This window comes from Panulirus ornatus, chromosome 5 (assembly GCF_036320965.1).
Source record: "Panulirus ornatus isolate Po-2019 chromosome 5, ASM3632096v1, whole genome shotgun sequence".
Classification (NCBI taxonomy): domain Eukaryota; kingdom Metazoa; phylum Arthropoda; class Malacostraca; order Decapoda; family Palinuridae; genus Panulirus; species Panulirus ornatus.
Window position 1 is genome coordinate 46,005,964 of NC_092228.1, and position 27,518 is coordinate 46,033,481.

Here is a 27,518-nt window from a genome sequence, read left to right on the forward strand (position 1 = left end):
TGAGGCTTTTCTGACATTTAAGGTCATTTAAAAATAAGGCTTTTGTGACATTTAAGGGCATTTAAAAATAAGGCTTTTGTGATAATAAGGGCATTTAAAAATAAGGCTTTTCTGACATTTAAGGGCATTTAAAAATAAGGCTTTTGTGACATTAAGGGCATTTAAAAATAAGGCTTTTGTGACATTTAAGGGCATTTAAAAATAAGGCTTTTCTGACATTTAAGGGCATTTAAAAATAAGGCTTCTCTGACATTTAAGGGCATTTTATAAATAAGGCTTTTCTGACATTTAAGGACATTTAAAGATAAGGCTTTTGTGAAATTTAAGGGCATTTAGAATTAAGGCTTTTGTGATATTAAGGGCATTTAAAAATAAGGTTTTTGTGACATTAAGGTCATTTACGAAATAAGGCTTTTGTGACATTAAGAGCATTTAAAAATAAGGCTTTTGTGACATTAAGGGCATTTAGAAATAAGGCTTTTGTGACATTAAGGGCATTTAAAAATAAGGCTTTTGTGACATTAAGGGCATTTAAAAATAAGGCTTTTGTGACATTAAGGGCATTTAAAAATAAGGCTTTTGTGGCATTAAAGGCGTTTTAGAAATAAGGCTTTTGTGCCATTAAAGACATTTTAAATAATAGGGTTTTTGTGCCAGTAAGGGCTTCCTAAAAAAGCCTTGTGCCATTTAAGGACATCCTAAAAAAAGGGGCTTTTATGCCATTACGGACATCCTAAAAAAAGAAAATTGCCATTAAATGCCGTTTTTTTAAGGTTTAAGGTATATTTAAAATGTTTTTCTTTTTTTAGTGGGATGTTTAAGGTGGTAGATACGTCCCAAAGGTGTCCCGGGATTTTGTGTTGTCCTGGGATACTTTAGGGAATTAGATACTTTAGGGAGTTGTATACTTTAGGGAGTTGGATACTTTAGGGAGTTTTAAGTATCAAGTCTTTTGTTCGTCTGTGTGTGTGGGCTGGTTGTGGCGTGGGCTGTGGTGGCCATATGTAGTGCTGGCCGGAGGCCATGTGATATTATGGGCTGTTTTGGGATACTTTTAAAGGCTTTTTGGGCTTTTATAGGCCATTGAGGTCATCAGAGAAGATTATGGTGGCATTTTTTTTAAAAAGGCCTCAAGGGATTTTGTGGTATTATAGGTTTGTGTTTGGTTAAGTGTAAAGAATAGCTTTTGTTTGTGGGATGGATGCTTTTGTGGTGTATCAAAAATGGCTTTTGTGCTTTTATGGGCTATTGTAGAGGTAGTGGAGTAAATACATTTTACGTCAGGTTAATGAAGACTTTTCTGTGAACATTATGGATTCTCTTGCTATATCTAAGTATTATCTCTGTTGCTATATCTGAATATATTCTCTTGCTATATTTTAGTATTATCTCTGTTGCTATATCTGAATATATTCTCTTGCTATATCTAAGTATTATCTGTTGCTATATCTGAATATATTCTCTCGCTATATCTAAGTATTGTCTCTGTTGCTATATCTGAATATATTCTCTTGCTATATCTAAGTATTATCTGTTGCTATATCTGAATATATTCTCTCGCTATATCTAAGTATTGTCTCTGTTGCTATATCTGAATATATTCTCTTGCTATATCTAAGTATTATCTCTGTTGCTATATCTGAATATATTCTCTTGCTATATCTAAGTATTATCTGTTGCTATATCTGAATATATTTTCTTGCTATATCTAAGTATTATCTGTTGCTATATCTGAATATATTTTCTTGCTATATCTAAGTACTGTCTCTATTCCTATATCTGAATATTGTCTCTGTTGCTATACCTAAATAGTGTCTTTTTTCCTATATCTAAATTTCGAAAGTCCCTTCCGGCTTTTGTATGTATTACATGCATCAAAAGATGTACATGTGTGTGTGTGTGTGTGTGGCATGGATTGTTTACGTGTGTGTGTGTGTGTGTGTGTGTGTGTGTGTGTGTGTGTGTGGCATGGATTGTTTACGTGTGTGTGTGTGTGTGTGTGTGTGTGTGTGTATGTATGTGTGTGTGTGTGTAAGATGTTAATATTGCACAAAATTGACACCATTTTCAACAAGCCTTTTCCCTCTTTTCCAAAAGGTTAAATGCCATTTATAGACGTAGACGTAGAGCTAAAGAGATAAGCAATAACTCAGCAACATCTCCCTCCTGTATTATACCTTCAAAAAAAAAAGATCATGAAAAATCCCACGGTGAAAATAGCCCTGGGCGAAGTGTATTGTTTATTTGGAAACTGTTTTCTATATATGTGAAAAAAAGGGGAAGTTTAATGGAAGAAATTGTGTCATTTGTAGTTTAAAAGAAAGAAATTTTCAGTTAGGATATGTTCATTGAGCACAACAACCCTCCTACCCCATGCTCGGTTGCTTGAAATGCCTCTCCCTGTATCGGGATTCGAACCCAGGCACTTTCGTGTCTTAATCAGAGACGCTGAATCTCCCAATTAAAATTCGATTTTTTTTTTTTATGATTTGGATTTCTGGCTTATTTTTTTTCATGATGAATAATACGAAAAATTGTCTGTATATTATTGTTTCATAGGTAAATAGAAGGGGGTCCAATTTAACCAATTTTTCTACGAGACTCTGAATGTCGCGGGCATTACTATGCTATGCTTCACTAGGGGCGTTTTTAACCTGTCGACCCTGAGGGAGTCTCGTTCTTATGGCTAATGACACGAAAATGACACAGGAGCATTTACGCACGAACGGATCTGGGACGGATCGAAACTGTGTACACGAACGGCGTACGTCATCCACAGACCATTAGTCGTTCTTTAAGGAAAATAATGTTTGAGTTTTTTTTAGGAGGTCATGAAATTATAGAAAATTACACGTTATTATACTGAAATTTACGACTTTGATGTATATATATATATGTATATATATATATGTATATATATATATATATATATATATATATATATATATATATATATATATATATATATATATATATATATATATGAAAACTAGGGCTTTTGATGTATATATATATATATGTATATATATATATATATATATATATATATATATATATATATATATATATATATATATATATATGAAAACTAGGGCATGTTTATGAAAGGCATAATGAATTATTGCATAATAACGCCAAAGAAAACGTGTGGTTCTAAGATATAAGAGAGTCCCATAGAAAACGATTGTTTCTCTTCTGATCATAATAAGTCTACGGTCTCTAACCATCCACGTTTAACTATATGTTCTACCATGATTAATACTCTCTCTCTCTCTCTCTCTCTCTCTCTCTCTCTCTCTCTCTCTCTCTCTCTCTCTCTCTCTCTCTCTCACTCTATCTATACCTATCTATATATATATATATCTACCTGTCTATCTGTCTATCCATTTATCTATGTATATCTCCCTGCCTATCCATCTATCTATCTATCAATCCATCTATCTATCCATCCGTCTTTCTGTCAGTCTATCAATCTGTCTATCAATCTATCCATCTATCTATCCATCCGTGTTTCTGTCAGTCTATCAATCTGTCTATCAATCTATCCATCTATCTGTCTATCTCTCAATCCATCTATCTATCCATCCGTCTTTCTGTCAGTTTATCAATCTGTCTATCAATCTATCCATCTATCTATCTATCTATCTATCAATCCATCTATCTATCCATCCGTCTTTCTGTCAATTTATCAATCTGTCTATCCATCTATCTATCTATCTATCATTCCATCTGTCTATCCATCCGTCTTTCTGTCAGTCTATCAATCTATCCATCTATCTATCTATCTATCTATCTATCAATCCATCTGTCTATCCATCCGTCTTTCTGTCAATTTATCAATCTGTCTATCCATCTATCTGTCTATCTATCAATCCATCTGTCTATCCATCCGTCTTTCTGTCAGTCTATCAATCTATCAATCTATCTATCTATCTATCAATCCATCTGTCTATCCATCCGTCTTTCTGTCAGTCTATCAATCTGTCTATCCATCTATCTATCTATCTATCAATCCATCTGTCTATCCATCCGTCTTTCTGTCAGTCTATCAATCTATCCATCTATCTATCTATCTATCTCTTATCTATCGAGACACAAGGGCGGGTCAGATGGAGGGGGAGGCGCACATACCACTGGTCAGTAGTATTGTACTACGTCTACGTCGCGCACGACAGTTTCCCTCGGTGTATTTCCGGTCATTAACTGCTGAAGAATGACCCCGAAATTGACCAGGTCAATTTGGGGGGTCATTTGTACTAATCTCCGCCGCCCGGGGGGGGGGGGGGGGGGAGGTCAACAACGACACGCACAACAACAACAAACAAACAAACAATAATATATATATATAGCCAAGTTTGAGTCTGAAAAAAAAAACGAATCAGTAATTGATTTAATTGTTCATTAGTAATTGATTTAATTGTTCTACATTATTGCCGGATTGATCGACACTTAATATATAATGAAAGTTGTTAATAATAAAGAAAAAATGGTCATGCCTCGATTTTATTTATTTTTTTTTTTTTTCAAAATTTAATTTGGAAATTTGAATGTTGGCTGGATGGACACACGCCCCCCCCCCCCACCCCTGAAAAAAGGACATATTGCCCAAAAATTTAACAATGATAATAATGATGATAATGATGATAAGATGATAATAATGATAATGATAAGATGATAATGATAATAATGATAATAGAAATAGTAAAAATAATGATAATGATAATTATAATAATAATAATAATAATAATAATAATAATAATAATGATAATAATAATGATAATAATAATAATAATAATGATAATAATAATAATAATAATAATGATAATAATAATAAGAATAATGATAATAATGATAATAGTAATAATAATAATTATAATAATAATAATAATAATAATAATAATAATAATAATAATAATGATAATAATAATAATAATGATAATAATAATAATGATAATAATAATAATAATAATAATAATAATAATAATAATAATAATAATAATGATAATAATAATAATAATGATAATAATAATAATGATAATAATAATAATAATAATAATAATAATAATAATAATAATAATGATAATATGATAGAGTGAATTGGATCGATGTGGTATACCGGGGTTGACGTGCTGTCAGTGGATTGAACCAGGGCATGTGAAGCGTCTGGGGTAAACCATGGAAAGTTCTGTGGGGCCTGGATGTGGAAAGGGAGCTGTGGTTTCGGGCATTATTACATGACAGCTAGAGACTGAGTGTGAACGAATGGGGCCTTTGTTGTCTTTTCCTAGCGCTACCTCGCACACATGAGGGGGGAGGGGGATGGTATTCCATGTGTGGCGAGGTGGCGATGGGAATAAATAAAGGCAGACAATGTGAAGTGTGTGCATGGGTATATATGTATGTGTCTGTGTGTGTATATATATGTGTACATTAAGATGTATAGGTATGTATATTTGCGTGTGTGTGTATACATTGTGTATGTGGGTAGGTTGGGCCATTTCTTTCGTCTGTTTCCTTGCGCTACCTCGCAAACGCGGGAGACAGCGACAAAGCAAGATAAAAAAATAAAAAATGATAATATGATAATGATAACAATAATTATAGTCATAATAATAATGACAGTAATGATAATAATGATTCATTCCTATCTTCTTTCTTCAAACTTCGTAATAAAGGTTTTTATTAATACAACATTTCTTCTTGAAGGTAAGGTGATTAATCCATAAAGAAAGCCGGCATGAATAAGTTAATTAATCACTAATTACTCCGTGATTAATTAAGAAATATGCATTTTGAAAACTGGTGGAGATCAACACAGCAGACGACCAACACAGCAGACGACCAACACTGCAGACGACCAACACTGCAGACGACCAACACAGCAGACGACCAACACAGCAGACGACCAACACTGCAGACGACCAACACAGCAGACGACCAACACAGCAGACGACCAACACAGCAGACGACCAACACTGCAGACGACCAACACAGCAGACGACCAACACAGCAGACGACCAACACAGCAGACGACCAACACAGCAGACGACCAACACAGCAGACGACCAACACAGCAGACGACCAACACTGCAGACGACCAACACAGCAGACGACCAACACTGCAGACGACCAACACAGCAGACGACCAACACAGCAGACGACCACCCAACACAGCAGACAACCAACACAGCAGACGACCAACACAGCAGACGACCAACACTGCAGACGACCAACACTGCAGACGACCAACACAGCAGACGACCAACACAGCAGACGACCACCCAACACAGCAGACAACCAACACAGCAGACGACCAACACAGCAGACGACCAACACTGCAGACGACCAACACAGCAGACGACCAACACAGCAGACGACCAACACTGCAGACGACCAACACAGCAGACGACCAACACAGCAGACGACCAACACTGCAGACGACCAACACTGCAGACGACCAACACAGCAGACGACCAACACAGCAGACGACCACCCAACACAGCAGACAACCAACACAACAGACGACCAACACAGCAGACGACCAACACTGCAGACGACCATCACAGCAGACGACCAACACAACAGACGACCAACACAGCAGACGACCAACACTGCAGACGACCAACACTGCAGACGACCAACACTGCAGACGACCAACACAGCAGACGACCAACACTGCAGACGACCAACACTGCAGACGACCAACACTGCAGACGACCAACACTGCAGACGACCAACACTGCAGACGACCAACACAGCAGACGACCAACACTGCAGACGACCAACACAGCAGACGACCAACACAGCAGACGACCAACACAGCAGACGACCAACACAACAGACGACCAACACAGCAGACGACCACCCAACACAGCAGACAACCAACACAGCAGACGACCAACACAGCAGACGACCAACACAGCAGACGACCAACACAGCAGACGACCAACACAGCAGACGACCAACACAACAGACGACCAACACAGCAGACGACCACCCAACACAGCAGACAACCAACACAGCAGACGACCAACACAGCAGACGACCAACACAGCAGACGACCAACACTGCAGACGACCAACACAGCAGACGACCAACACTGCAGACGACCAACACTGCAGACGACCAACACAGCAGACGCCCAACACAGTAGACGACCAACACAGCAGACGACTAACAAACACAGCAAAACTTGGAATTGTCTTCGAGGAAGCACAAATTAATTACAAACATTCCAAGAGTCAAATTAGTTGGTGGCCCGCGGGGGGGGAGGTGGGGGGGGGGTTTGAAGGGTCGTCTTGTTAAACCCCCCCCACATAACCCCTACTCTCTCTCTAATCTGTCTACTCGCTCCATCTCTCTCTTTGTTCTCTACTGTCTCTCTCTCTCTTTCTCTCTCTCTCTCTCTCTCTCTCTCTCTCTCTCTCTCTCTCTCTCTCTCTCTCTCTCTCTCTCTCTCTCTCACACACACACACACACACACTTTCTGTTGTCTCTACTCTCTCTGTAATATCTCTACTCGCTCTCTCTGTTCTCTACTCTCTCTCTCTCTCTCTCTCTCTCTCTCTCTCTCTCTCTCTCTCTCTCTCTCTCTCTCTCTCTCTCTCTCTCTCTCTCACACACACACATACATACACACACACTTTTTCTGTTGTCTCTGCTCTCTGTAATATCTCTACTCGCTCTCTCTGTTCTCTCCTCTCTCTCTCCCTCCCTCCCTCCCTCTCCCTCTCCCTCTCCCTCCCCCTCCCTCTCCCTCCCTCTCCCTCCCTCTCCCTCTCCCTCCCTCTCCCTCCCTCATCCCTCACCACTCACCACAGTGTGGTCCTGGCAGGCCACACTCCACTCCTGGCATTTCGAACCATCAATTCCTCATGACTTTCCACTGCTAAGTGTGTATGGCCGCCCAGGGCCTGGCTCTAACCCCCCTCACCGGGTGGGGAGGGGACCACAACAGTATACAAAGAAGACCTCTGTTATCTGTTATCTGTTGACCACGAGAGAGGAGTGAGCGTGTCACGCGTGTCTTCCCACTTAAAAAATCTTTCTCTTCTTTATGTTTTGATTTTGTGGCTGGCGTGTGTTGCTGTGTGGAGGTTGGACGCTAGGACAGGTGATGGGAAGGGACATTGGAAAATGGGACAGTGGTTGGGATATGGGAAAGGACATTGTACGGGACATGGAGATGGGGGACACTGAAAATGCCATTGAGAAGGACTTTAAAAATGTTAATGAAAAGGACACTAAAGGGACATTAAAAGTCATGCTTCAAAGGACATTGAAAATCCATTTGAAAATGGCACAGAGAGGACTTTAAAGGGCTTGCCGCAAAGGACATTTAGAAAGGTATCTTTGATTTATTGATTTGCGAAGATTATGTAAGCATCACTTCCCTGTATACACACACACACACACACACACACACACACACACACACACATATACGAACAGTCAATATCCGTGTGTACGTGAAGGTCGTACCGAGGTGTCTAGGGGTCGTGCCGTCGTCCACAAGGGTCGTACCGTCATGTTCAAGGGTCGTACCGTCGTGCTCAAAGGTCATACCGTCGTGCTCAAGGGGCTCATATATGACGCTTAAGCCACCTCTCTCTCTCTCTCTCTCTCTCTCTCTCTCTCTCTCTCTCTCTCTCTCTCTCTCTCTCTCTCTCTCTCTCTCTCTCTCTCTCTCTCTCTCTTCCTTCATCTCTCTCTCTCTCTCTCTCTCTCTCTCTCTCTCTCTCTCTCTCTCTCTCTCTCTCTCTCTCTCTCTCTCTCCCTCCCTCTCTCTCTCTCTCTCTCTCTCTCTCTCTCTCTCTCTCTCTCTCTCTCTCTCTCTCTCTCTCTCTCTCTCCCTCCCTCCCTCCCTCCCTCCCTCCCTCCCTCCCTCCCTCCCCTCCCTCCCTCCCTCTCTCTCTCTCTCTCTCTCTCTCTCTCTCTCTCTCTCTCTCTCTCTCTCTCTCTCTCTCTCTCTCTCCTCCCCCCACACCCCCACACCCCCCCCATCCCACCCTATCAGATAAAAGTTCTTGCGAGAGAAAAGAAAGAGTGAGAGAGTGAGTGAGTGAGTGAGTGAGGGGAGGCTTTCTGGGCCCAGAGAGTGGGAGAGGCCTCTCCAGACCTCGGTGATGGGGTCTGTAACTTCCAGGGCTTAAGTGATGGCGGATGTCGGAAAGAATCGGTTTAATCCTGTCATGTGTCGTGCCCCTGGAGGTGTTCCAGACTTCTTCTTATGGGTAAGATGGCTCCGGATCCAGGAGGGGGGGAAAAGAAAACCTGGAAAGCAACTTGTCCTGAAGTGTTGGGGACCAGAGGTCTTTGTGTGGCCGGCCCTCCCCGAAGACGGAGGAGCTCCAGTGTCTTTCTCCCTGCACTGGTGTGTCTTCCAGGGGAGGTCGGGGTCTTCCGTCAGCCAGAGATGTACGGAACACACGACGGGACCTGGAAAGGCAAGAGTGTTGATGGTGTTTAGAAGAAATGGTCTCTCGATCTTTCGGTTGTGCGTTAAGGGGTTCCAGACCTCGCTGATGGGTGAGGGGCTTCCAGGGCGAAGAGGAGAACTGGATAGCAATATATGTGCTGGAGTATGATTATCGAGAACTTAGGGCTCTCGTATATCTCTAGTCCAATTTCTTCGCTGTTCGCTGGATCATGTTTTAGACGTCTTTTCTTGAGGAAGGAAGGCATCTGGAATTAGGAAAACCCAATGGAAAGCATCATTTCGTATAAAATGCGGTGGTCATATGTTTCTATTCAATGAATAAATCTAATATGTTCTCGTCATGAGTCAAAAGATTTTCCAGAGGTCTTTCCGCTAGTCAAAGAGCGTCTGGAACACACGACTGAATTGGAATATCTGTGGTCCATCGTGTGTAAAGTCCTGCTCTTCGTACGCTTAACGCGTCGGGCATCTTCATTGTACCCTGGCTGGGGTTAAAAGCCTCTGGAAACTCTACGATAGACTGCAGTTCCTGTTCCAGCATGCATCAGGCCTGGAAGTTGAAGAAGAAGAGAGGTAAGACAAGGTTTGCCGAGACTTCTCCTCTGTTCGAGGCAGAAGACGGAAGATAAATCACAATAGTATTAATGGAATTTGGCTCGTAAATTGTGCCTGATTTGGAAACTCCTCTGGCAGTCTTCGGTTTCAGGTTGTTACGTAATCCCTGTTGGCTGTCAGAGCCTGCGGGACAAGATCTTTCTTATGCTTCCATGTGGAAAGGGGAAAGAGAGAGACTGGAAATCACAAAGGATCTGGACGTGTCTCTCTCAGCTTCGAAATGGCATGACAGTTGCTGTCAGACTTACCTCCTCAAGTCGTCAAAGGTCGGTCTCTGAGGGAGTTTTTTCTTCTTTTTGTTTGGCCAGGGACAAATATTATGTCTCAGAGGAAAGTCGCCCACGGAATCGACATTCACCCAACCTCCACCAAAATGCTGAACTTCATTTGGGTAATGAATGGTTACCAGGCGTTGAATGGTTACCAGGCGTTGAATGGTTACCAGGCGTTTCGATCAATGATTGTACTAACTGCCCCGCACCGTAGACAATTTCTCTTGAGACCTGTACGCAAACTATGGTGTTCAGATGACGAAATATACTGAAATGACAAGAGTTATGACAACCGTGAGTTGATGCCTCTTTATCTCTGCTACTCATTATTCATTTGGGATTTCCAACAACACATATATGGCTAAAAGCTCTGTAATCCGTAATGAAGACGGGATTACAATGGCAAATGTATCATGAAACAAACCAATAGAAAATAACGGTTCATTATTTGGAAAAAAGAAAGTTTTAAATGAGTTTCCAAGACATTTCCAAAAGCTTTACGTACATCATATATTCACTAAGAAACCCTGGAACGTTGGAGGAAGAAGATATGCAAATTGTATTGCAAACAACACTGACTAGGCTTTTAGTAAACTCACTACATGTAGCACTCTGTAGAGTTTCCAGCGAACATATGTATGGCGCCAGGGTCTGGAATATAGATGTGGTATTTTTGTAAACTGCCAAGCACATGTTGTACTGGAAAGCGAGAGTCGACACTTGCCACAACGCTTTTCCTAAAGAGACTTTCTCAGAAGCTTGCTGGTGCTATGTGTACTTTCTTGTGGGTGTAACGCCATGGACTATAGGTATATCTGTCCCCTCATGTGTTCTAAGTTCCTGGAACGCAAGGATGGTGCTCTGTGTTTCTGATAGAAGCCTGAAAGCCTGGAATGACGGAACCATAGACTATCCGATGGGCTCACACTCCCTGAAACGCATGTATGAATTTCCGCTGTATTATCTTGTAGCTGGGAATTGCCCTGGAAAGCCGACTGGCTGGAGAGTACTCCTGGAGCGTAAGTGGGAAAGGATGTTAAGGTCTGGAAACTTCAGTGACATGACTATGATTTTACGAGAGGTGTTGAATTTCTTACAGTAAGTTCTGGAATGCTGGAATTCTTTTATTCGAGAGCAAATTGCCCTTGGGAGAGAGAGAGAAAGAAAGAGATAGATAGATAGATAGATAGAGAGAGAGAGAGAGAGAGAGAGAGAGAGAGAGAGAGAGAGAGAGAGAGAGAGAGGAGAATATCATGTTCCCCCCCCTTCCAGTATTCTCAAAGGCAATAAGAGAATCCTGATTCGTTCGGATTATTATATAAGAAATCCGAGAGGGGCTGGAATATCCTTTATAGAAACCTATTTAACAATGTCTTAGGCGACCATGAGAGCTGAAACTCCGTAACTGGAAAGGCAGAGGCCTGGAAGATCTTTAACATGGCTCTCGCTTTAAGGGCACTGTCCACCTCGCCTTAAAAACTCTTGGAATCTGGAAAAAAAAAAAAGAATCTTTCACTTAAAATCTCTGTGTCAGAAAGCTGAGGATGTAGACTTTCTCCTTTTGAAGAACAAGGAAGAAGGAAGCCATAGTCTGGGCTCTGGAATATAAAGAGACGACATGGAACCCCCAAAGTGTTCCATGTTGTGTCCTGGAAATGGAGCAGATTGATCCCAATGGCTGACTTGAAGTGAAATGCAAGTCTTATGGAAGAGACGGGACCATGTTTGGCCCTACAGAGAGAGAGAGAGAGAGAGATGTAGCTTCTTTTAAGACCTAAGTAAACTCTCGACTATCAGTATGATCATTGCCAGACTTCATTACCACCTGATGTATCCGGAAGAGATATTGATAATAGAGACAAACACTGGAGATTAATGAAGGGAAAGCTACCATTACATGTCATCGGCTTTTACCAAATTCTTACCGAAGTTCGAACAGGATGAGATGAAGAGTTCCATATCCCTGGCTAGGAGACGCCATTAGGCCACACCCTCACATGTGTATAACATTCAGGAGAACATATTTGGGTTCATAGATCATGAACTTTGCACTCATACAGCATTTTCCTCAAGATTTACGCGTCCGTATTTACTCTACAATAAATGGGAGGATTTCTTGGTTGTACAGTGGGACAGAGGAGTTCATGGGAAGGATAGATAACACAAGACCTGATGGTCTATGACCAGGTTATCTGCTGGAGGACAGTACATGGGAAGGATAGATAACACAAGACCTGATGGTCTATGACCAGGTTATCTGCTGGAGGACAGTACATGGGAAGGACAGATAACACAAGACCTGATGGTCTATGACCAGGTTATCTGCTGGAGGACAGTATACATGGGAAGGACAGATAACACAAGACCTGATGGTCTATGACCAGGTTATCTGCTGGAGGACAGTACATGGGAAGGACAGATAACAGACAACCTAATGCTGTATAACATGGTTATATGCTGGAGGACGCTAATAGTATCTTATATTCTTAATCTATAAAGATGGAGGCAGGATAGTACAGCAGAAGGCTCAGCCCCACCCACCACTATAGATGGAGACAGGACAGGAAAGTAGAAGGCTCCTCTCCATCCACCACTATAGATGGAGACAGGATAGTACAGCAGAAGGCTCCTCCTCACCCACCACTATAGATGGAGACAGGACAGGAAAGCAGAAGGCTCCTCCTCAACCATCACTATAGATGGAGACAGAATAGCAAAGTAGAAGGCTCTTCCCTTATCCACTTAACCCCCAGAGAAATACAATTTGATGGAAGTTTTCTTGGGGGGGGGGCGACGAGAAGTTTAGCACTCAACCCAGGCTCGTTCAAAGAAATGTCAAAGTTATCCTTCAAAGAAGAAGAAGAAAAATCTTTTCCTTTTAGATTATTAGAATAAATCATTGTCGGATTAGCATGTGTGTTGCTCTCTGGCCTGGGCGGGATGTCGTGAGGGCGATGACAGAGAAACATAGAGAGTTCGGAAACCCTGATGGCTATATCAGGGTCGCAGAATGATGGCTATATCAGGGTCGGAGAATGATGGCTATATCAGGGTCGCAGAATCATGGCTGGTTTGTGAGACACACACACACACACACACACACACACACAGTCCCATTTTAACCAAGAGGAAATGATGAACAGCTGGGGGTGAATGCAACTGCCCCAGCCAGGATTCGAACCCATGCGGTCCCGACACCGGACTGACCCCCTGGCCATACGTTCTTGATCTTGCCGGAGCTGTAATACAAAGACGTGGGGAGATTACAGTGCTACGCTACTGCTGTTGATATCTCAATTAAGACGAAACTCTTATCATCATACGTGCTGTCCAGAGTCCCACTTCATTAAACCTGATTTCCTTCGGTATTTTTTTTTCCTTTTTTTGTTAGTTTGAGGCAGATGAACAGAGAGAGAACAGATGCAGCCACGAACAGCAGCTGTAACTGTGAGGAACAGCTGTTGATAACAGCAGCTGTAACTGTGAGGAACAGCTGTTGATAACAGCAGCTGTAACTGTGGGGACCAGCTGTTGATAACAGCAGCTGTAACTGTGGGGACCAGCTGTTGATAACAGCAGCTGTAACTGTGAGGAACAGCTGTTGATAACAGCAGCTGTAACTGTGAGGAACAGCTGTTATAACAGCAGCTGTAACTGTGAGAAACAGCTGTTGATAACAGCAGCTGTAACTGTGAGGAACAGCTGTTATAACAGCAGCTGTAACTGTGAGGAACAGCTGTTATAACAGCAGCTGTAACTGTGAGAAACAGCTGTTGATAACAGCAGCTGTAACTGTGAGGAACAGCTGTTATAACAGCAGCTGTAACTGTGAGGAACAGCTGTTGATAACAGCAGCTGTAACTGTGAGGAACAGCTGTTATAACAGCAGCTGTAACTGTGAGGAACAGCTGTTATAACAGCAGCTGTAACTGTGAGAAACAGCTGTTATAACAGCAGCTGTAACTGTGAGGAACAGCTGTTATAACAGCAGCTGTAACTGTGAGAAACAGCTGTTATAACAGCAGCTGTAACTGTGAGGAACAGCTGTTATAACAGCAGCTGTAACTGTGAGGAACAGCTGTTATAACAGCAGCTGTAACTGTGAGGAACAGCTGTTATAACAGCAGCTGTAACTGTGAGAAACAGCTGTTATAACAGCAGCTGTAACTGTGAGGAACATCTGTTATAACAGCAGCTGTAACTGTGAGAAACAGCTGTTGATAACAGCAGCTGTAACTGTGAGAAACAGCTGTTATAACAGCAGCTGTAACTGTGGGGACCAGCTGTTGATAACAGCAGCTGTAACTGTGGGGACCAGCTGTTGATAACAGCAGCTGTAACTGTGAGGAACAGCTGTTATAACAGCAGCTGTAACTGTGAAGAACAGCTGTTGATAACAGCAGCTGTAACTGTGAGGAACAGCTGTTGATAACAGCAGCTGTAACTGTGAGGAACAGCTGTTGATAACAGCAGCTGTAACTGTGGGGACCAGCTGTTGATAACAGCAGCTGTAACTGTGAGAAACAGCTGTTGATAACAGCAGCTGTAACTGTGGGGACCAGCTGTTGATAACAGCAGCTGTAACTGTGAGGACCAGCTGTTGATAACAGCAGCTGTAACTGTGGGGACCAGCTGTTGATAACAGCAGCTGTAACTGTGGGGACCAGCTGTTGATAACCAGCTGTAACTGTGAGGAACAGCTGTTGATAACAGCAGCTGTAACTGTGAGGAACAGCTGTTGATAACAGCAGCTGTAACTGTGAGGAACAGCTGTTGATAACAGCAGCTGTAACTGTGGGGACCAGCTGTTGATAACAGCAGCTGTAACTGTGGGGACCAGCTGTTGATAACAGCAGCTGTAACTGTGGGGACCAGCTGTTGATAACAGCAGCTGTAACTGTGGGGACCAGCTGTTGATAACAGCAGCTGTAACTGTGAGGAACAGCTGTTGATAACAGCAGCTGTAACTGTGAGGACCAGCTGTTGATAACAGCAGCTGTAACTGTGAGGAACAGCTGTTGATAACAGCAGCTGTAACTGTGGGGACCAGCTGTTGATAACAGCAGCTGTAACTGTGGGGACCAGCTGTTGATAACAGCAGCTGTAACTGTGGGGACCAGCTGTTGATAACAGCAGCTGTAACTGTGGGGACCAGCTGTTGATAACAGCAGCTGTAACTGTGAGGAACAGCTGTTGATAACAGCAGCTGTAACTGTGAGGACCAGCTGTTGATAACAGCAGCTGTAACTGTGGGGACCAGCTGTTGATAACAGCAGCTGTAACTGTGGGGACCAGCTGTTGATAACAGCAGCTGTAACTGTGAGGAACAGCTGTTATAACAGCAGCTGTAACTGTGGGGACCAGCTGTTATAACAGTAGCTGTAACTGTAGGGACCAGCTGTTGATAACAGCAGCTGTAACTGTGAGGACCAGCTGTTGATAACAGCACCAACCTTCTGTTTGATTTCCATACACCACTTAGCTCCTCCAGTGACTTGCTGTTCGTCAGTGTAAAGCGACAGTCGTCCAGAATTCATTTGGAGGAAACGCTGCCATCTCTCTCTTGGTATAATGCTGGCCCGATACTCCCTCCAGAGCCGATACTGGCCCGACTCTCCCTCCAGAGCCGATACTGGCCCGACTCTCCCTCCAGAGCCGATGCTGGCCCGACACTCCCTCCAGAGCCGATGTGGCCCAACATTCCCTCCAGAGCCGATGTGGCCCAACATTCCCTCCAGAGCCGATGCTGGCCCAACACTCCCTCCAGAGCCGATACTGGCCCAACACTCCCTCCAGAGCCGATGGTGGCCCGACACTCCCTCCAGAGCCGATACTGGACCAACACTCCCTCCAGAGCCGATACTGGCCCAACACTCCCTCCAGAGCCGATGTGGCCCGACACTCCCTCCAGAGCCGATACTGGCCCAACACTCCCTCCAGAGCCGATGTGGCCCAACACTCCCTCCAGAGCCGATGGTGGCCCGACACTCCCTCCAGAGCCGATACTGGCCCAACACTCCCTCCAGAGCCGATACTGGCCCGACACTCCCTCCAGAGCCGATACTGGCCCGACTCTCCCTCCAGAGCCGATGTGGCCCGACACTCCCTCCAGAGCCGATACTGGCCCGACACTCCCTCCAGAGCCGATGTGGCCCGACACTCCCTCCAGAGCCGATACTGGCCCGACTCTCCCTCCAGAGCCGATGTGGCCCGACACTCCCTCCAGAGCCGATGCTGGCCCAACACTCCCTCCAGAGCCGATGCTGGCCCAACACTCCCTCCAGAGCCGATGCTGGCCCAACACTCCCTCCAGAGCCGATGCTGGCCCAACACTCCCTCCAGAGCCGATGCTGGCCCGACACTCCCTCCAGAGCCGATGCTGGCCCAACACTCCCTCCAGAGCCGATGCTGGCCCAACACTCCCTCCAGAGCCGATGCTGGCCCAACACTCCCTCCAGAGCCGATGCTGGCCCAACACTCCCTCCAGAGCCGATGCTGGCCCAACACTCCCTCCAGAGCCGATGCTGGCCCAACACTCCCTCCAGAGCCGATGCTGGCCCAACACTCCCTCCAGAGCCGATGCTGGCCCAACACTCCCTCCAGAGCCGATGCTGGCCCGACACTCCCTCCAGAGCCGATGTGGTCCAACACTCCCTCCAGAGCCGATGTGGCCCGGGCCAACCACACAAGGTGGAGACAGTTTTCCAGATATGCTGGAAGTGGTGGTGGTGTTGCATCGCGTTTGCTGGATTTAGAAAGACGAGGACTTAACAAGAATGCCGGATCTAACGACCCAGCTATTACAGATGCCATTACCGGGGGGGTGTCAGCTGTCCCCCAATACGTTCCAGAGCTCTGGACAAAGGTGTCTGGAACATGGCAATACAGTCAAGAAAAGACAAGACACCACATAAATCCCTCGGTCGGCGCGGCCGCTATGAATTAAGTATTCAACAATCAAAAGTTTCCAAGTCTTTGGCAAGGGGGATTAAAGCGGATGTGACCTTCCGGAAGAGGAAAGAGGATGAGACCTATGGTAGGTTCCAGGGCGAGGAGCGACTACTGCGGTTCCAGCGAGAGAAGCGAATGAAACAAACCCCTGCGTTATCCTCTGGAATGCTGAAATTAACTATTCAATTACGGCTTCCACAGATCTGGCGAGTAGGATGTCAAGGGGGGACTCTTTTTTTCCCCCCCTGTTAGAGAAGTTCCCTGGAAGAGAATGCCTAGTCTGCTAACTGCTGGAAGGAAGGTTGTGTCCTCCTCTCCCCCACCACCCAACTTCCAGGCCTTTGTACTGGAAAGTTGTTGGTTCTGCCAGATACCTGCCCAGATATGTTTCTAAATCTCTCTTCGGGGATGCCTTTTTGTGGACCCCTCCTCCCTTCACTGAGGCAAATTGTCCATGTTCCAGCTCTCTCTCTCTCTCTCTCTCTCTCTCTCTCTCTCTCTCTCTCTCTCTCTCTCTCTCTCTCTCTCTCTCTCTCTTGGAAGAATGACAGTCGACCTCTTCCAGACTCGAGCAGAAAAATACTTTCTATCTCTGACATGATTCTTTGTAAGGCGATGTCCCGTGTTCCAGGCTTTTGCCTAAGAAAGTTTTTATCTCTTCCGCGTTGGAATATAGGACTCTTCTCTTCCAGTCCTCTGGATCCTAGTATTTATGTTTTTTTCCAGTCTCCTGAGCCCGATCCTTATATCACTCCTACCTCTCTGGACCACAGTTCCTCTACGTATCTCTTTCCAGTCTCGTGGAACCGAGTTCTTATATCTCTTCCAGGTTTTTGGACTCTAGTTCTTATATCTCACCCAGCCTTCTGAAGCTGAATCCTTGTATCTCTTCCAGCCTTCTGGACCTTAATCCTTATACCTTCCAGCCATTCTGGAAGCGAGTCCTCTCATGTCTTCCAGTCTGCTGGATCCGAGTCCTTATATCTCTTCCAGCCTCTCTGGAAACGTGTCCTTATATCTGTGCCAGCTTTCTGGAAGCGAGTCCTTATATCTTCCAGCCTTCTGGACCCTAATCCTTATCTCTTCCAGCGTTCTGGAGCCCAGTCTTTGCATCTTTTCCAACCCCCTGGAAGTGAGTTCTTATATCTCTTCCAGCCTGAACTCCTCATTGTCATTCCCTTCAGAATTCAGCGTATGAATTCAGCTCAGGGGTTCCAGACTTTTGAGGCAAGTTGTATCATCCTTTCCGTTCCTCCATGCTGGAATTTTATCATCTTTTCCAGATTCTTGCACGGACCACTTGTTTCCTCTTCCATGTCCCAAAGTAGGACACTGGATGTCTGTTCCAGACCAAGATGTGGAACGTCTGTTTGGACCAGCCATCTGTATAGGTCTATCGTCATCTATTGCAGACAGTGAAGGCTTCCAGACCTCACTGGACTTGCGTTTAGTCAAGGGCTGCCTTTTTGTAAGGCTATTGGTGTAAACTGTTCCAGGCCCTGCTGGACCTTGGGTGTAGTCCGGGCCTGGTATTATCTTTCTGGGATGGCTATTGTCATCTCTTCCAGTCTGTGTGTTGGGATCTTGTCCAGGCTTCCATTGTAAGGGTTTTGATATTCCAGGGAGGGGAGTTATCTCTATGGCTTCAGGTTCCACACATCTATTGGAACCTCTGGGCCATCTGCAGAGGGAAGTTAGGTCGTCATTTCAGTCTACCCCCCAAGTGACTGTGGTCTGGAATACGGAAAAAGGACACTCCTGGAACAGAAGAAGGAAGAGATGAGGGAAAAAAAAGATCCTTTTCTTTTCGTCTTTGCACAAGAAAAAATTATTGTCTTGAATAGTATGAAAGAAAGGATATGGAATGAAGGGAAAGATCTCTGGAATGAAAGAAAAGTGGCTGGAATAAAGGAAAATTCATTGGAATGAAGGAAGTCTCTGGAATGGGAAGAGGGGTCGATTCTTCCGACAGTGTCACTGTCTGTTTCTGGAAAGGATAGAAAATAACATGAAACAGAGAGAGAGAGAGAGAGAGAGAGAGAGAGAGAGAGAGAGAGAGAGAGAGAGAGAGAGAGAGAGAATATAATGGACAGACAGATAAAAGCGGATATGAAGGCAGTGAACTGAGAAATGAACCATAAGACACACACACACACACACACACACACACACACACACACACACACACACACACACACACACACACACATACCACACCACTTTACACCCCACCACACCCGACCAAACCACATCCTACACCACACGACACCTCACCCCACCCTACCCCACCCTACCACACGACAGCACACCACACCACACCACACCGTCCTTATACCCTTCTCACAACAGCCCCTATAAACACACACACACACACACACACACCACAACTCCCAGCCGACCGTGTTGCACTGACAGAAACAAGGTCCACACAACACCCCACCCTGATGTGAAGCCATTCCCCATCATCACTACCACCTCGCTCTCCCCCACCCTCTCTCTCTCTCTCTCTCTCTCTCTCTCTCTCTCTCTCTCTCTCTCTCTCTCTCTCTCTCTCTCTCTCTCTCTCTCTCTCACACACACACACACACACACACACACACACACACACACACACACACACACACATATATATATATATATATATATATATATATATATATATATATATATATATATATATATATATATATATATATATATATATATATATATATTGGAAAGGATCACAATTTTGCGCGTGATCAAGATATTCCTATGAGTCCCCGGGGAAAATGAAACACGATAAGTTCCCAAGTGCACTTTCGTGTAATAATCACATCATCAGGGGAGACACTAGAGAGAAATATAACAGTCAGTTGATATATATCGAAGAGACGAAGCTACGACGCCATTTGGTAAACATGTGATTGTCCAAATAGCGTCCTAGCTTCGTCTCTTCGATGTATATCAACTGACTGTTATATTTCTCTCATGTGTCTCCCCTGATCATGTGAATATTACACGAAAGTGCACTTGGGAACTTATCGTGTTTCATTTTCCCCGTGGACTCATAGGAATATATATATATATATATATATATATATATATATATATATATATATATATATATATATATATATATATATATATATATATATATATATATATATATATATATGATCTTTGCTAAGTCTGAGATTAGCCAGTCGCCATATCTCATCTCATCTCCATCTATGAATCGTTTGTCTTCCTCTTTTGTTCAATTTCAAAACTCATCAAATTCTAAACGTATATAACATGAGTATGTCGGGTATAAGTACTTATTATTACGCCGTAACTCTCTCTCCCCGTTACATATCAACGCTGATCTAGCCCCTAACGGCCCCACGCACGCATACAGTACTATGCTCAACTTTGATTCCACGGGACAAGAAAAAAAATAACACCAAAAAAAAAACACACATACACACACACGTCCTCCATTGTCTCAACGAACGCACGAATTCACGAACACACAAGAAACTTTCCTTTATTCCCTCCCCACCCCCAGCCCCCACCCCACCCCCCAACCCCCACCCCCCCAGCCCCCTCCCCACCCCTCCTGCCCCTCCAACACCCCTCCTCTCCCTCCAACACCCCTCCTCTCCCTCCAACACCCCTCCTCCACCACAATGGATAGTCTTAGGAAGTACTACCCCTCCTCTGTACACTCATAAGAAGTACTACCCCTCCTCTGTACACTCATAAGAAGTACTACCCCTCCTCTGTACACTTATAAGAAGTACTACCCCTCCTCTGTACACTTGTAAGAAGTACTACCCCTCTGTACACTCATAAGAAGTACTACCCCTCCTCTGTACACTTATAAGAAGTACTACCCCTCCTCTGTACACTTATAAGAAGTACTACCCCTCCTCTGTACACTTATAAGAAGTACTACCCCTCCTCTGTACACTTATAAGAAGTACTACCCCTCCTCTGTACACTCATAAGAAGTACTACCCCTCCTCTGTACACTCATAAGAAGTACTACCTCTCCCTGTCCACTTATAAGAAGTACTACCCCTCCTCTGTACACTTACAAGAAGTACTACCCCTCCTCTGTACACTTATAAGAAGTACTACCCCTCCTCTGTACACTTATAAGAAGTACTACCCCTCCTCTGTACACTTATAAGAAGTACTACCCCTCCTCTGTACACTCATAAGAAGTACTACCCCTCCTCTGTACACTCATAAGAAGTACTACCTCTCCTCTGTACACTCATAAGAAGTACTACCTCTCCCTGTACACTTATAAGAAGTACTACCCCTCCTCTGTACACTTATAAGAAGTACTACCTCTCCTCTGTACACTCATAAGAAGTACTACCTCTCCCTGTACACTTATAAGAAGTACTACCCCTCCTCTGTACACTCATAAGAAGTACTACCTCTCCTCTGTACACTCATAAGAAGTACTACCTCTCCCTGTACACTTATAAGAAGTACTACCCCTCCTCTGTACACTTATAAGAAGTACTACCTCTCCTCTGTACACTCATAAGAAGTACTACCTCTCCCTGTACACTTATAAGAAGTACTACCCCTCCTCTGTACACTCATAAGAAGTACTACCTCTCCTCTGTACACTCATAAGAAGTACTACCTCTCCCTGTACACTTATAAGAAGTACTACCCCTCCTCTGTACACTTATAAGAAGTACTACCCCTCCTCTGTACACTCATAAGAAGTACTACCTCTCCCTGTACACTTATAAGAAGTACTACCCCTCCTCTGTACACTCATAAGAAGTACTACCCCTCCTCTGTACACTCATAAGAAGTACTACCCCTCCTCTGTACACTCATAAGAAGTACTACCTCTCCTCTGTACACTTATAAGAAGTACTACCCCTCCTCTGTACACTCATAAGAAGTACTACCTCTCCTCTGTACACTCATAAGAAGTACTACCCCTCCTCTGTACACTTATAAGAAGTACTACCTCTCCTCTGTACACTCATAAGAAGTACTACCCCTCCTCTGTACACTTATAAGAAGTACTACCCCTCCTCTGTACACTTATAAGAAGTACTACCTCTCCTCTGTACACTTATAAGAAGTACTACCCCTCCTCTGTACACTTATAAGAAGTACTACCTCTCCTCTGTACACTCATAAGAAGTACTACCTCTCCTCTGTACACTCATAAGAAGTACTACCCCTCCTCTGTACACTTATAAGAAGTACTACCCCTCCTCTGTACACTTATAAGAAGTACTACCTCTCCTCTGTACACTTATAAGAAGTACTACCCCTCCTCTGTACACTTATAAGAAGTACTACCCCTCCTCTGTACACTCATAAGAAGTACTACCTCTCCTCTGTACACTTATAAGAAGTACTACCTCTCCTCTGTACACTCATAAGAAGTACTACCCCTCCTCTGTACACTTATAAGAAGTACTACCCCTCCTCTGTACACTTATAAGAAGTACTACCTCTCCTCTGTACACTTATAAGAAGTACTACCTCTCCTCTGTACACTTATAAGAAGTACTACCCCTCCTCTGTACACTCATAAGAAGTACTACCTCTCCTCTGTACACTCATAAGAAGTACTACCCCTCCTCTGTACACTTATAAGAAGTACTACCCCTCCTCTGTACACTTATAAGAAGTACTACCCCTCCTCTGTACACTCATAAGAAGTACTACCTCTCCTCTGTACACTCATAAGAAGTACTACCTCTCCTCTGTACACTTATAAGAAGTACTACCCCTCCTCTGTACACTTATAAGAAGTACTACCCCTCCTCTGTACACTTATAAGAAGTACTACCCCTCCTCTGTACACTTATAAGAAGTACTACCCCTCCTCTGTACACTTATAAGAAGTACTACCTCTCCTCTGTACACTTATAAGAAGTACTACCCCTCCTCTGTACACTCATAAGAAGTACTACCCCTCCCTGTACACTTATAAGAAGTACTACCCCTCCTCTGTACACTCATAAGAAGTACTACCTCTCCCTGTACACTTATAAGAAGTACTACCCCTCCTCTGTACACTCATAAGAAGTACTACCCCTCCCTGTACACTTATAAGAAGTACTACCCCTCCTCTGTACACTTATAAGAAGTACTACCTCTCCCTGTACACTTATAAGAAGTACTACCCCTCCTCTGTACACTTATAAGAAGTACTACCTCTCCTCTGTACACTTATAAGAAGTACTACCTCTCCTCTGTACACTCATAAGAAGTACTACCTCTCCTCTGTACACTCATAAGAAGTACTACCCCTCCTCTGTACACTCATAAGAAGTAATAACCACCCTTGTACAGCCATAAGAAGCAACCCCCCTCCCCCCATGTTCTTTGATTACACTCGGTATTACTTCTTGCCCCCGGCCGTAGGGGGCGCTGTACAGGCCTACTTGTTAATGTAACGCCTAAAACTTCGGAGTGAAGTTGGCTGTGTTTACATCACCCTTCTCCCCCTCCCCTCCCCACGTAAGAATTGCCATATACTTCCAGTATTTTTTTCCCCCTCTCATATATATATATATATATATATATATATATATATATATATATATATATATATATATATATATATATATATATGTATATATATGTATATATATATAATATATATATATATATATATATATATATATATATATATATATATATATATTTTTTTTTTTTTAAACTATTCGCCATTTCCCGCATTAGCGAGGTAGCGCTAAGAACAGAGGACTGGGCCTTTTTTGGAATATCCTCACCTGGCCCCCTTCTCTGTTCCTTCTTTTGGAAAATTTAAAAAAAAAAACAACGAGAGGGGAGGAATTCCAGCCCCCCGCTCCCTCCCCTTTTAGTCGCCTTCTACGACACGCAGGGAATACGTGGCAAGTATTCTTAAACCCCTATCCCCAGGGATATATATATATATATATATATATATATATATATATATATATATATATATATATATATATATATATATATATTACGTTTATAATAACGGAGAAACGGGATATATCCCAATTATCGTATTATTATAAAGCCGTGGTAATATTCTGTCTTTAATTACGACGTGAGAAATGGTATATATACGTATATATGTATTTTATATCAATGGAAGAATATGATGAAAAAGAAAGTGACGTTGAAAAAAAAAATATGACAATATTATGGTGATCCTTGTATGGCAACACCGGCCTACCATATGATTACACCGGACGATCCATTGTGGTAAAGAACGATGTAATGTGGAAACGTCAAAAGCCTCCCCCCCCCCCTGACGCTGTAGGGGGAGTGTTTTTATGTTTCCCCTTTTGCGATCGTTCGATGTCGTTATGTTTCATCTGCTATAGACCACGTGAAAATGAATTGGTCCTGTGATTTATGTAGATAATGTTGGTCACTTGTGAGTTATCTCTCTCTCTCTCTCTCTCTCTCTCTCTCTCTCTCTCTCTGTATATATATATATATATATATATATATATATATATTTTTTTTTTTTTATACTGTTCGCCATTTCCCGCGATAGCGAGGTAGCGTTAAGAACAGAGGACTTGCCCTTTGAGGGAATATCCTCACCTGGCCCCCTTCTCTGTTCCTTCTTTTGGAAAATGTAAAAAAAAAAAAAAAAAAAGAGAGGGAGGATTTCCAAACACCCCCCCCCCCCCCCCCCCGCTCCCTTCCCTTTTAGTCGCCTTCTACGACACGCAGGGAATACGTAGGAAGTATTCTTTCTCCCCTATCCCCAGGGAATATATATATATATATATATATATATATATATATATATATATTGGAGAGGATCACAATTTTGCGCGGGGAAATGGAACACGATAAGTTGCCAAGTGCACTTTCGTGTTATAATCACATCATCAGGGGAGACACAAGAGAGAAATATAACAGTCTGTTGATATACATCGAAGAGACGAAGTTAGGACGCCATTTGATAATCAATACGATGATAAAATCCTTTCCTTAGGTAATATTTAGCTGAGAGAGAGAGAGAGAGAGAGAGAGAGAGAGAGAGAGAGAGAGAGAGAGAGAGAGAGAGAGAGAGAGAGAACATGAGATGCAACACCATTATACAACTTTATGACCCCCTGGGCCTCGTGTAATACCACGGCGTCATCTGCTAACTGCAGGACACAATCGAACTCCCTCACATTTAACGAAGCCAAACTATTCGCATTGAGCGCGCGACTTAACGAAACATTTGATCGCGTGAATGTTGACCGTGTTTACGGTTGAACGCCCGGCGCCCTCAAATGTTTACAGTTGCCAGATATTGCTGGTGTTGGTGCGTGTTCCATATGGTTAAGTGTTGCCAGATGTGCAATGCTATTAGGGGGGTGTTTAATGTTGCCAGATGTTCAATGTTGTTGGCTTTATAGTGTTGCCAGATGTGTGATGTTATTGGGTGTTTAGTTTTGCTACATATTATGTTGTTGGGTTAATAGTGTTGCCAGATGTTCGATGTTATTAGGATGAATCATGTTGCCAACTATTCATTGTTATTGGGTGTTTAGTGTTGCCAGATGTTCGATGTTATTTGGTGTATATTGTTGCCAAATGACCAATGTTATTGGGTTTATAGTATTGCCAGATGTTCGATGTTAAAGGCTATATAGTGATGCCAGATGTTCAATGTTTTTTGGGTGTTTAGTGTTGCCAGAAGTTGTATGTTACAAACAGTTTAGTATTTTTACCATATGTGTCATATTGTTCGGTATTTAGTTTTGCCAAATGCCGGAAGTTTTTGAGAGTCTGGTATTGCCTTACGCCAGATGTGTGATGCTCGAAGGTATGTTAGTGTTACCAGATGTATGATGCTCTAAGGTGTGTTAGCGTTGCCAGATGTATGATGCTCTAAGGTGTGTTAGTGTTGCCAGATGTCTGATGCTCTAAGGTGTGTTAGTGTTGCCAGATGTGTGATGCTCTAAGGTATGTTAGTGTTACCAGATGCAGTAGTATTGCCAGGTGTATGAGTGCCGCCAGATGTATGAGTCTTGCTAACAAAGAAGCAAAGAAATTCTCTATCTGTGATTATATTCAGTCGTCTGCTTTTGTTCTTTGTTCTGCTCTCCATGTTCTAAAATAGTGACGTTTTTTTCTTCATTCATGGTTACATAGTCATTCATTATTCATATTCATGTAGTTCCTAATACGATGAATACATCACAGACAGTGTTGCCACGTAAATGAATAATATATCTCCATTAGTTCTTATAAATGAATAATATGTATATTAGTTCTTGAGCTGCATACGATGAAATGTGAATATCAAATAAGGGTGTTCTCAGTGGGGCTACAAAGTAATTAAGAAATTGTAGAACAATTCATCAGGATAAATTATCATATTGTTATCAAAGTGGCAATATTTCCCAAGATATCAAGTGGTGAAATTTGTCACCCGGATGGTATGTGTGTGTGTGTGTGTGTGTTTATATAGCTAAACGAATTCCCTGTGCTAAAGAGACATATACACATATGAATGTATATGTATCTATTGCTCTCTTTTGTCATGTTAATTAATCCATTTTAATTAAGGAACTAATTTGATTAATCTCCTTCGTGTGAATATTTTATGTCTGATTAATTTGATGTTCTAAAGAGGGAAATAATTTTTTTTGTATATTCATAAGTTTGTATGTTTGTATTGATGTTAATGATGTTTGTATGGGAGTCAGTCTTCAAACAGACATACAGACGTACAAGAAATATAGTTTTATATATATATATATATATATATATATATATATATATATATATATATATATATATCCCTGGGGATAGGGGAGAAAGAATACTTCCCACGTATTCCCTGCGTGTCGTAGAAGGCGACTAAAAGGGGAGGGAGCGGGGGGCTGGAAATCCTCCCCTCTCGTTTTTTTTTTTAAATTTTCCAAAAGAAGGAACAGTGAAGGGGGCCAGGTGAGGATATTCCCTCAAAGGCCCAGTCCTCTGTTCTTAACGCTACCTCGCTAACGCGGGAAATGGCGAATAGTTTAAAAGAAAGAAAAGAAAGAATATATATATATATATATATATATATATATATATATATATATATATATATATATATATATATTTATTATTATTATTATTATTATTATTATTATTATTATTATTATTATTATTACTATGCCGTTTCCAGCATGAACGAGGTAGCGCCAGGAAACAGACGCACACATACACTCCCTTACACGTACATATACAGACAGACTCACACGTATTCGTACTCGCTTGCCTTT

At 42.8% G+C, this 27,518-nt stretch overlaps 1 protein-coding gene across 1 annotated transcript in view; it reads left to right on the plus strand.

Moving 5' to 3' along the window:
• The window catches only part of LOC139748814 (roundabout homolog 2-like), a 399,946-nt gene that overhangs the window by 283,258 nt on the left and 89,170 nt on the right, over positions 1-27,518 (plus strand). The window lies entirely within an intron of this gene.